The sequence below is a fragment of the Salmo trutta genome, unplaced genomic scaffold (genome assembly GCF_901001165.1).
Source record: "Salmo trutta unplaced genomic scaffold, fSalTru1.1, whole genome shotgun sequence".
NCBI lineage: Eukaryota > Metazoa > Chordata > Actinopteri > Salmoniformes > Salmonidae > Salmo > Salmo trutta.
The window spans coordinates 37,106-54,958 of NW_021822760.1; the positions used below are offsets into that span (position 1 = coordinate 37,106).

A 17,853-nucleotide genomic window follows, 5' to 3' on the forward strand; every position below is an offset into this window, starting at 1 on the left:
GGCTGGGCCACTCAAGGACATTCAGAGACTTGTCCTGAAGCCACTCCTGCGTTGATTTGGCTGTGTGCTTAGGGCCGTTGTCCTGTTGGAAGGTGAACCTTCGCCGCTGTCTGAGGTCCTGAGCGCTCTGGAGCAGGTTTTCATCAAGGATCTCTTTGTACTTTTCTCCGTTCATCTTTGCCTCAATCATGACTAGTCTCCCAGTCCCTGCCGCTGAAAAACATCCCCACAGCATCATGCTGCCACCACCATGCTTCACCGTAGGGATGGTGCCAGGTTTCCTCCAGACGTGACGCTTGGCATTCAGGCCAAAATCGTTCAATCTTTGATTCATCAGACCAGAGAATCTTGATTCTATCATCCTGAGTGGCGCAGCGGTTTAAGGCACTGCATCGCAGTGCTAGAGGCATCACTACAGAACCGGGTTCGATCCCGGGCTGTATCACAACCGGCTGTGATCGGGAGTCCCATAGGGCGGTGCACAATTGGCCCAGCGTTGTCTGGTTTAGGGGAGGGTTTGGTCGTTGTAGGCCGTCATTGTAATAAGAATTTGTTCTTAACTGAGAGTCTTTAGGTGCCTTTTGGCAAACTCCAAGCAGCCTGTCATGTGCCTTTTACTGAGGAGTGGCTTCCGTCTGGCCACTCTACCATAAAGGCCTGATTGGTGGAGTGCTGCAGAGATGGTTGTCCTTCTGGAAGGTTCTCCTATCTCCACAGAGGAGCTCTGGAGCTCTGTCGGAGTGACCATTGGGTTCTTGGTCACCTCCCTGACAAAGGCCCTTCATCCCCGATTGCTCAGTTTGGCCTGGCGGCCAGCTTTAGGAAAAGTCTTGGTGGTTCCAAACTTCTTCCATTTAAGAATGATGGAGGCCACTGTGTTCTTGGGGATCTTCAATGCTGCAGAAATGTTTTGATATCCTCCCCAGATCTGTTGCCTCAACACAATCCTGTCTCAAAGCTCCATGGACCATTCCTTTGACCTCATGGCTTGGTTTTTGCTCTGTCAACTGTGGAACTTTATCTAGACAGGTGTGTACCTTTCCAAACCATGTCCAGTCAATTGATTTTGCCACAGGTGGACTCTAATCAAGTTGTAGAAACATCTCAAGGATGATCAATGGAAACAGGATGCACCTGAGCTCAATTTAGAGTCTCATAGCAAAAGGTCTGAATACTTTTATGTAAATAAGGTATTTCTGTTTTTTATTTTTAATAAATGTGCAAACATTTTCTAAAAACCTGTTTTTACCTTGTCATTATGGGGTATTTATTTAATACATTTTAGAATAAGGCCATAACGTAACAAAATGTGGAAAAAGTCAATGGTCTAAATACTTTCTGAAGGCACTGTACATATAAGTGCGTCACATATTGTCCGTCACAAATGTCACCCTATTCCCTATATAGTATGGGCCCCTCAAAAGTAGTGCACTATATAGGACATAGGATGCCATTTGAGGTGCAGCCTAGACATTGGTAGTTAAGTCAAATCAAAGTTTATTGGTCACCTACACAGATGTTATAGCGGGTGCAGCGACATGCTTGTGTTACCAGCTCCTAACATGCTTGTGTTACCAGCTCCTGACATGCTTGTGTTACCAGCTCCTGACATGCTTGTGTTACCAGCTCCTGACATGCTTGTGTTACCAGCTCCTGACATGCTTGTGTTACCAGCTCCTGACATGCTTGTGTTACCAGCTCCTGACATGCTTGTGTTACCAGCTCCTGACATGCTTGTGTTACCAGTTCCTGACATGCTTGTGTTACCAGCTCCTGACATGCTTGTGTTACCAGCTCCTGACATGCTTGTGTTACCAGCTCCTGACATGCTTGTGTTACCAGCTCCTGACATGCTTGTGTTACCAGCTCCTGACATGCTTGTGTTACCAGCTCCTGACATGCTTGTGTTACCAGCTCCTGACATGCTTGTTACCAGCTCCTGACATGCTTGTGTTAACAGCTCCTGACATGCTTGTGTTAACAGCTCCTGACATGCTTGTGTTAACAGCTCCTGACATGCTTGTGTTACCAGCTCCTGACATGCTTGTGTTACCAGCTCCTGACATGCTTGTGTTACCAGCTCCTGACATGCTTGTGTAACAGCTCCTGACATGCTTGTGTTAACAGCTCCTGACATGCTTGTGTTAACAGCTCCTGACATGCTTGTGTTACCAGCTCCTGACATGCTTTTGTTACCAGCTCCTGACATGCTTGTGTTACCAGCTCCTGACATGCTTGTGTTACCAGCTCCTGACATGCTTGTGTTACCAGCTCCTGACATGCTTGTGTTACCAGCTCCTGACATGCTTGTGTTACCAGCTCCTGACATGCTTGTGTTACCAGCTCCTGACATGCTTGTGTTACCAGCTCCTGACATGCTTGTGTTACCAGCTCCTGACATGCTTGTGTTACCAGCTCCTGACATGCTTGTGTTAACAGCTCCTGACATGCTTGTGTTAACAGCTCCTGACATGCTTGTGTTAACAGCTCCTGACATGCTTGTGTTAACAGCTCCTGACATGCTTGTGTTACCAGCTCCTGACATGCTTTTGTTACCAGCTCCTGACATGCTTGTGTTACCAGCTCCTGACATGCTGTGTTCCAGCTCCTGACATGCTTGTGTTAACAGCTCCTGAACATGCTTGTGTTAACAGCTCCTGACATGCTTGTGTTAACAGCTCCTGACATGCTTGTGTTAACAGCTCCTGACATGCTTGTGTTACCAGCTCCTGACATGCTTGTGTTACCAGCTCCTGACATGCTTGTGTTACCAGCTCCTGACATGCTTGTGTTTACCAGCTCCTGACATGCTTGTGTTACCAGCTCCTGACATGCTTGTGTTACCAGCTCCTGACATGCTTGTGTTACCAGCTCCTGACATGCTTGTGTTACCAGCTCCTGACATGCTTGTGTTACCAGCTCCTGACATGCTTGTGTTACCAGCTCCTGACAGTGCGGCAGAAATGTCAATCAAGTACACAAATAATAATAATAATAATAAAAAAGTAATGAATGTCAGAACTAATCCAGTTGACAACCCAAATAACACTGTATCAGTAATCCAAATGCAATCTGTGCGTATATCCACTGAAATATATACTAAGAATGATATGTACAGTAGATATATTGCTGTGTTAACAACTGCTGTTGTGTTCTCTCCCTTTGTGACAGTTCCCTGTGTTGACCCAGCAGCTGCGTCTAGCACCTAACTGGGATGTGTGAGTTCCTTTAGCTTCCACCTGTCCGACCCCATACATACACACAACCATTCTCTGCATTTTCCATGCGCCAATGCATGGAAATAATGTCTAGCATGTACTGTAGCCTACTGCACATTACAATGATCTGGTGCCTGGTCTGGATATTCTGTTACAATGATCTGATGCCTGGTCTGGATATGCTGTAAATCACTGTTAGCCTTTACATGATCTGATGCCTGGTCAGGATATGCTGTAAATCACTGTTAGCCTTTACAATGATCTGATGCCTGGTCTGGATATGCTGTAAATCACTGTTAGCCTTTACAATGATCTGATGCCTGGTCAGGATATGCTGTAAATCACTGTTAGCCTTTACAATGATCTGGTGCCTGGTCTGGATATGCTGTAAATCACTGTTAGCCTTTACAATGATCTGATGCCTGGTCTGGATATGCTGTAAATCACTGTTAGCCTTTACAAAATAGCAGTGTTATTTCTGTGGATGTCTTCCATGTATTTATACAAGTGACCTGTCTGTCTATTCCAGGAAGACTATGACATTTATGGTTAGCCCTGTGTCCTGTGTGTATGTGTGTGCGTGTGCATGTGCGTGTGTATTCCAGGAAGTTTAAGGTGATGCGGGTGCTGGGGCTGCTGGCGTCCCACTGCATTGAGCTCAGAGAGGAGACCCCCGTCACTGAGGTTAGTGGTACTGTCTGTCACGCTGTCTGTCACACTGCTGAGGTTAGTGGTACTCTCTGTCACACTGCTGAGGTTAGTGGTACTGTCTGTCACTCTGCTGAGATTAGTGGTACCGTCTGTCACGCTGATGAGATTAGTGGTACCGTCTGTCACGCTGCTGAGGTTAGTGGTACTGTCTGTCACAGTGCTGAGGTTAGTGGTACTGTCTGTCACGCTGTCTGTCACACTGCTGAGGTTAGTGGTACTGTCTGTCACGCTGCTGAGGTTAGTGGTACTGTCTGTCACAGTGCTGAGGTTAGTGGTACTGTCTGTCACGCTGTCTGTCACACTGCTGAGGTTAGTGGTACTGTCTGTCACGCTGTCTGTCACACTGCTGAGGTTAGTGGTACTGTCTGTCACGCTGCTGAGGTTAGTGGTACTGTCTGTCACAGTGCTGAGGTTAGTGGTACTGTCTGTCACGCTGTCTGTCACACTGCTGAGGTTAGTGGTACTGTCTGTCACGCTGCTGAGGTTAGTGGTACCGTCTGTCACACTGCTGAGATTAGTGGTACCGTCTGTCACGCTGCTGAGGTTAGTGGTACCGTCTGTCACACTGCTGAGGTTAGTGGTACCGTCTGTCACACTGCTGAGGTTAGTGGTACCGTCTGTCACGCTGCTGAGGTTAGTGGTACCGTCTGTCACGCTGCTGAGGTTAGTGGTACCGTCCTGTCACGCTGCTGAGGTTAGTGGTACCGTCTGTCACGCTGCTGAGGTTAGTGGTACCGTCTGTCACGCTGCTGAGGTTAGTGGTACCGTCTGTCACGCTGCTGAGGTTAGTGGTACCGTCCTGTCACGCTGCTGAGGTTAGTGGTACCGTCTGTCACGCTGCTGAGGTTAGTGGTACCGTCTGTCACGCTGTCTGTCACGCTGCTGAGGTTAGTGGTACTGTCTGTCACGCTGTCTGTCACGCTGCTGAGGTTAGTGGTACTGTCTGTCACGCTGCTGAGGTTAGTGGTACTGTCTGTCACAGTGCTGAGGTTAGTGGTACTGTCTGTCACGCTGTCTGTCACACTGCTGAGGTTAGTGGTACTGTCTGTCACGCTGCTGAGGTTAGTGGTACCGTCTGTCACACTGCTGAGATTAGTGGTACCGTCTGTCACGCTGCTGAGGTTAGTGGTACAGTCTGTCACACTGCTGAGGTTAGTGGTACCGTCTGTCACACTGCTGAGGTTAGTGGTACCGTCTGTCACGCTGCTGAGGTTAGTGGTACCGTCTGTCACGCTGCTGAGGTTAGTGGTACCGTCTGTCACGCTGCTGAGGTTAGTGGTACCGTCTGTCACGCTGCTGAGGTTAGTGGTACCGTCTGTCACGCTGCTGAGGTTAGTGGTACCGTCTGTCACGCTGCTGAGGTTAGTGGTACCGTCTGTCACGCTGCTGAGGTTAGTGGTACCGTCTGTCACGCTGCTGAGGTTAGTGGTACCGTCTGTCACGCTGTCTGTCACGCTGCTGAGGTTAGTGGTACTGTCTGTCACACTGCTGAGGTTAGTGGTACTGTCTGTCACACTGCTGAGGTTAGTGGTACTGTCTGTCACACTGCTGAGGTTAGTGGTACTGTCTGTCACACTGCTGAGGTTAGTGGTACTGTCTGTCACACTGCTGAGGTTAGTGGTACTGTCTGTCACACTGCTTAGGCTGGCATAATCCAGCAGCACTGCACCAGGCCCCTTCACCCTGTTGTCACAGCACCTATGCTTGTCCTCTGTGTATCAATGGTGGATGTGTCCCAAATGCATAGGGCTCTGGTCAAAGTGCACTATGTAGGGAATAGGGTGCCATTTGGGATTTGATCGGTGTATCACATATAACTATCAAAGCCATGAGCTGCTGAATAGTTGAACATCACTTTAACTGTTAGAATCAGAGCAGACAGTGTAGTAGTCTCAATACAAACATCTCACAATCTTTTACACACACACACACAATTCTAGCTATGTGAAAGACCCCTACAACATCAACAACAGTAAAATCTGTTGAATTAAAATCCCCTAAATCTGTACTAATTGCAGCAGAGCCATAGAAGTCTAGTCTCTATGCAGCATTATGATCATCCAATGGGAGCGGTAGTGAGAGAAAGTACCAGGGTGAATCACCAGATGCCACTGTAACCCAGCGGTAGGTAGAGCTCTAAACAAGCGCCACCGGTCGACCTGCCCAAACATGCTTATGGAGCCGTTAACAAACCGTCAAAGACATTGCGGTTAATCATTTTAAAAACAGGATTCTATTTGATGTGAAATCTGGCGCCTCCACCCTTGATCCACGTCTTACATGGGTTTGCCATGATTTCCTGTGGTGGTTTATAGGTTTAAAGCTCATAGAGGAAGAGGGGTATACGAGTGATATACAAAATGGCCGTCGTTAATCGGCACACCAGAGAATGGCGCAGCGACTTTTATTTTCCACAGTCTTCTTTTGTAAAGATGGCTGAGGATTTGATTTGTCGCCACGCCCCCCACCACCCATCTGGGCACAGCTAGCTCAGATTCCAGAGTGACAGATCCCAGAGACTGTTATCATTGTGCTCTCTCTCCACAGGGGTTCTGTGTCTGATGGTCAGCCGCAGTCATGGCCATTTCTGCGTCAGGGCAGGGCTATTGTTACCACCATCTCCATATGTCTGCTACACTGGGGATCTCAGTGGTCGTCCGTGATCCTAGTTAAAGTTTCCACTGTGAGACAAGTTTTCTCTCTCTTGGTCCGGGCTTCTGTTGCTCCGATTGTTTTTTGAAAGGAGTTCTCACAGTGAGAATCACAAGTTACAATGCCGCATAGTTCAATGTTTTTATTGTCAGCGTTGAATTTGGTGCCTAACAGAATCAGACATCAAGTTGGCCCTACACTATCATTACAAACCTCCATTTCTCACAGTCCTTTAAAACAGTGAGCGGCAATGACTGCAGCTGCTATTTTTCAGGCATACTGTAGGCTTAGTTAGGACAGGAAGAGAGGAATTAGTTCAGTATTATCCTCTTTCCTCTGCCTGTCTCTATGGATACTTCAACATCATTGTAATTAAGCGTTATCTTCCTGGCAGAGGCAGTACTTTTCTGTGCCACAAACCACCAAGCCCCAATTCAGACATTTTCTCTCTCATGGCAGCGTCGATAGTGGTTGCACACCACTGTCTGCTGTTTCCACCCAGTGTCCCATTAGAAACTGGCCTAGTGTGTCGTGCCGGCCGTCCCTGCAGAGTGAGCAGAACAGACTGCTTCCTGCCTCCCTCCTCTCATTGTGGGAGAATTAGCCTGTTCCATTTCCTCAGACGGGGCTTGGAGACTAGTTCTCACTACTGGAAAAGGAACAGAGTGCTGGAGCCAATGAACACGGCTGTTGATTCTATTCACTGGTTCTTGTGTCTATTTGCCAAACTATGATTGTGTAAAGATGTTATTTTTAGGAATTTGAGGTTTGTTAAATTTGAATTTAGTTGTTTATCCATTACTCCAAAACATTTAAATAATTTGGTATCCATGTATTCATCATCAAAAGCACATCCATAATGGCTTGAGTCAATTATTGCTCACTGGCCAAAGCAATCTGCCTCATGTCCTTCTGATAACTATAGGCGGAGGCCATTGGTGATCTATGGGACTATAGGACTCATGAAACGCCTGAGGTCAGGTGTTGTGCAGGCGTCAGCCCTACATCAAACGCCTGTTTTCTTCTGGACAGCCGTGGGATATTGATCCACCACACTACAGCATAGCAGGTCACCTTTTGGTTTGTTATTAGCTAGCTCCTTCCATCAATAAGACATCAGGACATATCTGTCTGCATGCTGCCTGCCTGCCTGGCCACCCTGTTTGTAATGAGTGAATGATCAGGCTCAAACCACTAAATGTCACAATACATTCATTAAGCTAAAATCACATACCAGGGACATTTTATTGATTCAATTGATCAGTTGCATTAATGTGATGTTTAAATCAAATGTTAAAATCTAAACTACAAAGCAGTAGCTTTGTGACTTGTCAATCGTGATAAAGGTAGTATTTCCATGTCACTTTGGCCCATTGCTCTTGGTGTGATAATTTGTCTTCATGCCTGCATGAGTTGTCTCCAGTAAGACTCCAGTCTCGTGTGTTCTGAACCACAGCTGAGACGTGATGATAGTGATGATGAGTAACAAAACCTTGCTTGCCTTGAGAAACTGGTCTCTCTGTCTCTCTGTCTCTCCCCAAGCCTCGCAGGGATGCTTCATGCTGCATGGCCTAAACTGTCTGTAGCCTCAGTAGTTTAAAGCTCTGCCTTATGGGGTTGGAGGGTTGGAGGGTTGGAGGAGGGGGGGTAGTTGCGGATTGTACAGGAGCGATAATGATGCGTTTTGGGAGGAAGTAGCCGTGTGTTGCGGCTCCAACTTAGCCCTGTTTGTTTTCTTGAACAGTGAATGGTTCAGTCAGTTGCAGGACATCTCTCCTGCCAAAGCCGCGTTCTCTCTGGCATCAAACGTGAGCCAAACATCTGTTCCCTGCAAAGTCACCATTTACGTTCTTTACCGGCCAGCGCCAGGGCAGCCTCGCATAGAGTGTGCTGCCTATTTGCATAGCGCCCTGCTGAGAGCGCTGCCGCAGTAAGTCCATCACATCCTCCCCACTTCTAAAGAGGACGAGACTAGAAAATGCTAATTCCACGAATGAGCCAGTTAGGGTGTGGTGTTTGCATATATGTGATATTTTTGTGTGTGTCTGTGTGTGGGGGGTGGGGGGAATGTTTTTAGGGAGGTGGTTATTATGAGAATCCTTCCATAATTTGAGGCGGCAGGTAGCCTAGTGCTTAGAGCGTTGGACTAGTAACCGGAAGGTTGCAAGATTGAATCCCCGAGCTGACAAGGTAAAATCTGTCGTTCTGCCCCTGAACGAGGCAGTTAACCCACTCTTCCTAGGCCGTCATTGAAAATAAGAATTTGTTCTTACTGACTTCCTAGTTAAATAAAGGTAAAAAAAAAAAATATATATATTATATTTGTTTTAATTTGTAAGTCGCTCTGGATAAGAGCGTCTGCTAAATGACTTAAATGTAAATGTATATGGAGTCTCTCATTAGCCTCCCTCCTCCCTCCCACCTTTGTCCTTTATCCAGTCAGTCTAGCTCTATACCCTTTATAGAGGTTATAATGTAGCTTCTATACCCTTTATAGTGTTATATGTAGCTCTATACCCTTTATAGTGTTATAATGTAGCCTCTATCCCCTTTATAGTGTTATAATTGAGCTCTATACCCTTTATAGTGTTATAATGTAGCTCCATACCCTTTATAGTGTTATAATGTAGCTCTATACCCTTTATAGTGTTATAATGTAGCTCCAAACCCTTTATAGTGTTATAAGTAGCTCTGTTACCCTTTATAGTGTTATAATGTAGCTCTGTTACCTTATAGTGTTATAATGTAGCTCTGTTACCCTTTTATAGTGTTATAATGTAGCTCTGTTACCCTTTATAGTGTTATAATGTAGCTCTATCCCCTTTATAGTGTTATATGTAGCTCCAAACCCTTTATAGTGTTATAATGTAGCTCCAACCCTTTATAGGTTATAATGTAGCTCCAACCCTTTATAGTGTTATAATGTAGCTCTATACCCTTTATAGTGTTATAATGTAGCTCTCTACCTTTATAGTGTTATAATGTAGCTCTATACCCTTATAGTGTTATAATGTAGCTCTATACCCTTTATAGTGTTATAATGTAGCTCTATACCCTTTATAGGTTATAATGTAGCTCTATACCCTTTATAGTGTTATAATGTAGCTCATACCCTTATAGTGTTATAATGTAGCTCATACCCTTTATAGTGTTATAATGTAGCTCTATACCCTTTATAGTGTTATAATGTAGCTCCTAAACCCTTTATAGTGTTATAATGTAGCCTCTGTTACCCTTTATAGTGTTATAATGTAGCTCGGTTACCCTTTATAGTGTTTATAATGTAGCTCTATACCCTTTATAGTGTTATAATGTAGCTCTATACCCTTTTATAGTGTTATAATGTAGCTCTGTTACCCTTTATAGTGTATAATGTAGCTCTATACCCTTTATAGTGTTATAATGTAGCTCCAACCCTTTATAGTGGTTATAATGTAGCTCCAAACCCTTTTAGTGTATAATGTAGCTCCAAACCCTTTATAGTGTTATAATGTAGCTCTATACCCTTTATAGTGTTATAATGTAAGCTCTATACCCTTATAGTGTTATAGAGCTCTATACCCTTTACCTTAGTGTTATAATGTAGCTCTATACCCTTTATAGTGTTATAATGTAGCTCCGTGCCCTTTATAGTGTTATAATGTAGCTCTATACCCTTTATAGCGGTCTATAATGTAGCTCTATACCCTTTATAGTGTTATAATGTAGCTCTGTACCCTTTATAGTGTTATAATGTAGCTCCATACCCTTTATAGTGTTATAAGTAGCTCTATACCCTTTATAGTGTTATAATGTAGCTCTATACCCTTTATAGTGTTATAATGTAGCTCCAAACCCTTTATAGTGTTTATAATGTAGCTCCATACCCTTTATAGTGTTATAATGTAGCTCTGTACCCTTTATAGTGTTATAATGTAGCTCCAAACCCTTTATAGTGTTATAATGTAGCTTCCATACCCTTTATAGTGTTATAATGTAGCTCTATACCCTTTATAGTGTTATAATGTAGCTCCAAACCCTTATAGTGTTTATAATGTAGCTCTATACCCTTTATAGTGTTATAATGTAGCTCCATACCCTTTATGTGTTATAATGTAGCTCTATACCCTTTATAGTGTTATAATGTAGCTCCATCCCTTTATATGTGTTATAATGTAGCCTCTATACCCTTTATAGTGTTATAATGTAGCTCCAAACCCTTTATAGTGTTATAATGTAGCTCCATACCCTTATAGTGTTTATAATGTAGCTCTATACCCTTTATAGTGTTTATATGTAGCTCCAAACCCTTTATAGTGTTATAATGTAGCTCCAAACCCTTTATAGCGTATAATGTAGCTCTATACCCTTTATAGTGTTATAATGTAGCTCCATACCCTTTATAGTGTTATAATGTAGCTCCGTGCCCTTTATAGTGTTAAATTAGCTCTATACCCTTTATTAGTGTTATAATGTAAGCTCTATACCCTTTATAGTGTGTATAATGTAGCTCCAAACCCTTTATAGTGTTATAATGTAGCTCCAAACCCTTTATAGTGTTATAATGTAGCTCTGTACCCTTTATAGTGTTATAATGTAGCTCTGTACCCTTTATAGTGTTATAATGTAGCTCCGTGCCCTTTATAGTGTTATAATGTAGCTCCAAACCCTTTATAGTGTTATAATGTAGCTCTGTACCCTTTATAGTGTTATAATGTAGCTCCGTACCCTTTATAGTGTTATAATGTAGCTCCAAACCCTTTATAGCGTTATAATGTAGCTCCAAACCCTTTATAGCGTTATAATGTAGCTCCAAACCCTTTATAGTGTTATAATGTAGCTCCAAACCCTTTATAGTGTTATAATGTAGCTCTGTTACCCTTTATAGTGTTATAATGTAGCTCCATACCCTTTATAGTGTTATAATGTAGCTCCGTGCCCTTTATAGTGTTATAATGTAGCTCCAAACCCTTTATAGTGTTATAATGTAGCTCCAAACCCTTTATAGTGTTATAATGTAGCTCCGTGCCCTTTATAGTGTTATAATGTAGCTCCAAACCCTTTATAGCGTTATAATGTAGCTCCAAACCCTTTATAGTGTTATAATGTAGCTCCAAACCCTTTATAGTGTTATAATGTAGCTCTATACCCTTTATAGTGTTATAATGTAGCTCCAAACCCTTTATAGTGTTATAATGTAGCTCCAAACCCTTTATAGTGTTATAATGTAGCTCTATACCCTTTATAGTGTTATAATGTAGCTCCAAACCCTTTATAGTGTTATAATGTAGCTCCAAACCCTTATAGTGTTATAATGTAGCTCTATACCCTTTATAGTGTATAATGTAGCTCCAAACCCTTTATAGTGTTATAATGTAGCTCTATACCCTTTATAGTGTTATAATGTAGCTCCAAACCCTTTATAGTGTTATAATGTAGCTCCAAACCCTTTATAGTGTTATAATGTAGCTCTATACCCTTTATAGTGTTATAATGTAGCTCTATACCCTTTATAGCGTTATAATGTAGCTCTATACCCTTTATAGTGTTATAATGTAGCTCTATACCCTTTATAGTGTTATAATGTAGCTCCGTACCCTTTATAGTGTTATAATGTAGCTCTATACCCTTTATAGTGTTATAATGTAGCTCTATACCCTTTATAGCGTTATAATGTAGCTCTATACCCTTTATAGTGTTATAATGTAGCTCTATACCCTTTATAGCGTTATAATGTAGCTCCGTACCCTTTATAGTGTTATAATGTAGCTCTATACCCTTTATAGTGTTATAATGTAGCTCCAAACCCTTTATAGTGTTATAATGTAGCTTCTATACCCTTTATAGTGTTATAATGTAGCTCCATACCCTTTATAGTGTTATAATGTAGCTCCAAACCCTTTATAGTGTTATAATGTTGGCTTCATGGAGTATGAGCTTTAAATCTGTCATGTCTACAGGCCTCATAGTTTATTAATGGACACCGTTTGACAATATAGACCTTAGTGCTAAAGTAGAAGAATAACAGGATGGAATGGGGAAAACATATAACTTCTGGCATAGCACAGTATTCTACTCTCTCTGGACATTGTTGCGTATCCAGTCTTGGTAGGGTACATATTCAATATAAAGCGTGTGAAGGGCAGGAGTACTGTCACGACTGACTGAGTGACTGATGCTAGTGTATTCTCTGCGCCTCCAGGCTGTTGTCATGTTCACGGAGCTGATCAGGGAGAACTTCAGGAACAGCAAACTGAAGCAGTGCCTGCTGCCGCCACTGGGGAGCTGCTCTACCTCATCGCCACACAGGTGACGATATACTCCAAAGCAGTGCCCTTTCAACCCTATGCCTTATCTCTACCCTATCTCCTACTGTTTAATGAAATTAGTGTGTGAAATTATTGCCATTACAATGAATTAGACCTACTAACTTCTATTCAATCAATCAATCAAATGTATTTTATGAAGCCCTTTTTAAATTAGCAGTTGTCACAAAGTGCTTTACAGCTAATGATTTATACATCTGTTGGCTTAGGCCTTTATGATGATATTCTGATACTGTCAATAATCTACCACAAAGATACCTGCTTAAATAGCTACTGTATTTAAGCACTCTTGGATAATATCAGCACTTAAAGATGTTTGTCTGTCTGTATTTGGTTTTTGTGTTTGATGAATGCTCACTACAGTTTGTGCAAGGGTTTGAAAACACTACATTTCAAATCGCTCTGCAACACACAGTATTGCTTTTCATAATGGCTTGCCACTAGTTTATTATTCCATTGAAAAAGCTATGCAAAAGAGCTGTTTAACTTTCACGCTGTTTTGACTGTAAGCTGTCTTGAGCTCCCGCTGCATCTGAAAGCCATGTAGACACACATGAAGGTTCCTGGTAGTGGGATCTTTATTTTTCAGGGGGGTTCCTGTTCCTCTCTGAGCTCTCCAGTTTGTCAGGGTCACTCAGTGCAGCACACACAATGGCCATTGACTTTATTAGCTCAATAACAATATAAGTAAAGGGTTTTAAAGTGCCATTTATTCTCTATTGGCTATTTGTTTTTTTTTCTCCACAAAAGTGTTTTACTGTATGGGAATGTGCTTTCAAGGCTGAATTCAGGTAGCGTTAGTTCTAGTTGAATAAAAATACCCGTGAAGAGTAATTGCACGTTATGGATCCACACCATATTGGTACACGCGACAATTCTCTTTCTCCTAATTTATGCTAACTGAGAATCTTAGGAATTTGTACACCGTCTCCACAGAATAAAGGAGATGCCTCTAAATAATTTGAGTATTCTGAGATTCGAACAACATTTATAGGCCCTTTCATATTATTAATACTACATGGACAACATGGGAAACAATCTGTATGAGGATTGATGTACTGTATGTATACTGTATTACATAACAAAATATTTTTTTTAAACACAGAAAAATGAATAGATGGCATAAAAGCAGAGCTTAGGTAAAAGCAAGCCATGTGGTTAATGGGCTCTCTGAATACTGCAGATGTAGGATCTTAATTGAGGACAGTTTGCTACAGCAGGAAAATAATCCTGCAGCAACAACATTTTTGTAGGGGTTGATGCATTTTCGTTAGGGCAAATCAAGTCTGAAATTCAAAGTGGAAATTACAAACTTTGAAACCTTTTAAAACTCAAATATACTACAAGTATGCAGGAAAATTCTCAGCAACTAAAGAGGGATCAAATGAAGATCCTACATCTGCATGCAATGCAGTTTATGATCAAAGGCCTCATTAACACGGATGTAGTGATGAAAAGGTGGGAAAATGTGAGCAGCAGTGGAGATGACGGAGGAGAAAAGTGTAAATACAAGCTAACTCAAAACAACTTCACATGTAGTGTAATCGATGCATAAAGATTATTCTGAAAGTGAACAGGTGTGTAAACAGTGTTTCTATATGCTTTTGGTTCACTACATCACTCCTCATGTTTACTGTCAATATGTTTTTGGAGCCAATTAATTCACATATCAGCAGTTTACTACATAATAACACACATTCCCTCACCAGTACCAAGCCATTTCCAAGTTCCAAATTTGGTAGCTAGCTAGAGCATTTGCTGGGGCTTATTTATTTAGCCTAATTACGCTAGCTGCTGCTGCTTTGTTTTGCCCTAATTGTTCCCCCAACGAGCCACTACAGAGGTCCTCTCTGTCTCCACTCACAGCCCCCTCCCCTTTTCTTACCTTCTCTTCCCTCTCTCCCCGCAGGAGGAGAAGAAAGAGCACCCAGGAGAGCTGTGGGTCGTTCCTGCTGCCGCCTACACAGTGTTAATGAGGTGCCTTCGGGAAGGGGTAAGACTGCTGCACCTGCCTCAGCAGGAGGGAGGGAGGGAGGGAGGGAGGGAGGGAGGGGGGTGGGGGAGTTCCGCGGTAATGATCCTCCTGCAAGGCCCTACAGGCATTGTTTGCCAACTGCAAGTCAAGGGCATGCAGCAGACTGTCGTCAGCCCCTGTCATGTACCTGCATCAAAACAAGCCCCGGATGGATGGGTCCTTGTTGTGACCTCGCTGGCAATTAACAACCGGTGGATACACACACGTACACACACATACACACTCTGTATGTAGGCTGTGTGTAGTGCAGTAGTGTGTCAGTCAGCCAGATAGTCAGTCTGGCCAGAGGACCGTTGTTCCTCAGCTGGTGCATCTGTTCTTCTAATTACAAAACTGTGTTTGTTTCAAAAGACGATGTCTCTTCTCCCAGAAGGGAGAGTTGATATTACGTGTTCATTATAAGCTAATTAGCAAAACTTTTAGGCTGGCCAGCGTATATACCAATATGGAGCAAGATTATTCCCAAGATTTGTGAGTTGGGTGGGGGGGCAAATATAATTTAGTTGTACCTATGTACTTAAGAAACTTTATTTGTACATACCGTAAATTCCGGGCTATAAGCTGCAACTTTTTTCTCACGCTTTGAACCTCGCGGCTTAAACAGTGACGCGGCTAATATATGGATTTTTCCCGCTTTCAATTTTTTTTCTTAAAAAAAACACATTCTGTGACGTGCTCAGTTTTTTGGCGGCATGAGCTTTCATTAGACCAATGAAATTGCCGAACGGGTTAAGGTCAAACAACTTTTTGTTTACTGTTTAGATTAAATTGAGCGCTCTCAAACTTCCCATCATTCTGATTGCGGTAGTCATTTTGTCACCCTCATCATGGCAAAGACACGGAGAAATGCATATGATGCAGCTTTCAAGTTGAAGGCGATGATCTGGCTGTTGGAAAAGGAAATAGAGCTGCTGCACGGGAGCTTGGTCTTAATGAGTCGATGATAAGACGTTGGAAACAGCAGCGTGAGGAATTGACTCAGTGCAAAAGACAACTAAAGCTTACTGCTAATTTTTTGTTTGTTGTTGTGACAAGCCGTGTTCGGTTAAAGCCTATTTATTTTTGTTACAAGCCGTGTTTCATTAAAGCCTATTTATTTTTGTTACAAGCCGTGTTTCGTTAAAGCCTGTGTAAAGTTCATTTGTTTCAATGTACCGGTAGGCACCTGCGGCTTATAGACATGTGCGGCTTATTTATGTTCAAAATATATTTTTGTTTTAATTCAGTGGGTGCGGCTTATATTCAGGTGCGCTTAATAGTCCGGAAATTACGGTAGGTCAATTTAAGTCTGATGCCATCTACTGTAATTTCATTGAAAGGATTAGCCTAAAAATAGGTTTGTCCAGATAGTTACCACCAAATGTGTGAATTTTTGATCCATAATCTCCAGTCTTCTATTTAAAACTATTAATAATAATGGTGTAATGGATCCTGTCCATCTTTTCTGTTGTTAACATATTTCCTAGAAATGATGTCAGAGTTTTTTTTCTACCTCTAGAATGTTATATCTGTTGAATTGTTGCTCAGTAGTTTGAGGACTGTTTCACACCAAGGGGCCTCACAGCATCAGAGGGAAAAAGTATATGTACATGCTTCTCACCAATGTTGACAATGTTGACTGTCTGGGATAGTTCTGGAGAGAGGGTCTGTCTGAGTGACTGTCTGGGATAGTTCTGGAGAGAGTTCTGTCTGAGTGACTGTCTGGGATAGGTTTGGAGCGAGGTCTGTATGGGATAGTGTTGGAGAGAGGTCTGTATGGGATAGTGTTGGAGAGAGGTCTGTATGGAATAGTGTTTGGAGAGGAGGTCTGTATGGATAGTGTTGGAGAGAGGTCTGTATGGGTGTCTGTCTGGGAGAGAGTTCTGTATGGGTGTCTGTCTGGGATAGTGTTGGAGAGAGGTCTGTATAGGATAGTGTTGGAGAGAGGTCTGTATTGGGATAGTGTTGGAGAGAGGTCTGTATGGGATAGTGTTGGAGAGAGGTCTGTATGGGATAGTGTTGGAGAGAGGTCTGTATGGGATAGTTGTGGAGAGAGGTCTGTATGGGATAGTGTTGGAGAGAGGTCTGTATGGGATAGTGTTGGAGAGAGGTTCTGTATGGGATAGTGTTGGAGAGAGTCTGTGTGGGATAGTTCTGGAGAGAGTTCTGTATGAGTGTCTGTATGGGATAGTTTCTGGAGAGAGTTCTGTCTGGGATAGTTCTGGAGCGAGTTCTGTCTGAGTGACTGTCTGGGATAGTTCTGGAGAGAGTTCTGTCTGAGTGACTGTCTGGGATAGTTCTGTCTGAGTGACTGTCTGGGATAGTTTTGGAGAGAGGTCTGTATGGGATTGTTCTGGAGAGTTCTGTATGAGTGTCTGTATGGGATAGTTCTGGATAGAGTTCTGGAGAGAGTTTCTGAATGGGATTGTTTCTGGAGAGAGTTCTGTATGAGTGTCTGTATGGGATAGTTCTGGAGAGAGTTCTTTGGGATAGTTTCTAGAGAGAGTTCTGTCTGAGTGTCTGTATGGGATAGTTCTGGAGAGAGTTCTGAATGGGATAGTTCTGGAGAGAGTTCTGAATGGGATAGTTCTGGAGAGAGTTCTGTATGAGTCCTGTAGGAACTGCAGGCACAGGGGACTTTTGTTGATTAATTAAAGGATTTGTTCAATACAGACTCTGAGCTGTAATGAGAATAATACTATCAGGAAAGTTAAGTGGTGTTGAGAGTCAAGTCAGTCAGTCAGTCTGTCTCTCTCCACCAGCCACCTTGACTAATAATAACTGTGTGGGTGCTCCTCTCTGAGGGCCGGGAGGGGGATATGACTGAGGAAGGGAAGCACAGCACACACTCACACTCACACCACGTCGGTCATTAAGACGCTGCCTACTGGGTGCTTTTCTTATTTATTTCTATTGAGCGATGATGAGTGCTGACTGACACTTGCCTACTTCT

General features: G+C 42.9%; 1 pseudogene; it reads left to right on the plus strand.

Annotated features, from left to right (window-relative positions):
- The window catches only part of LOC115184207 (serine/threonine-protein kinase ULK4-like), a 30,683-nt pseudogene extending 15,593 nt beyond the window's left edge, over positions 1–15,090 (plus strand).
- The last annotated feature ends 2,763 nt before the right edge of the window (positions 15,091–17,853 follow it).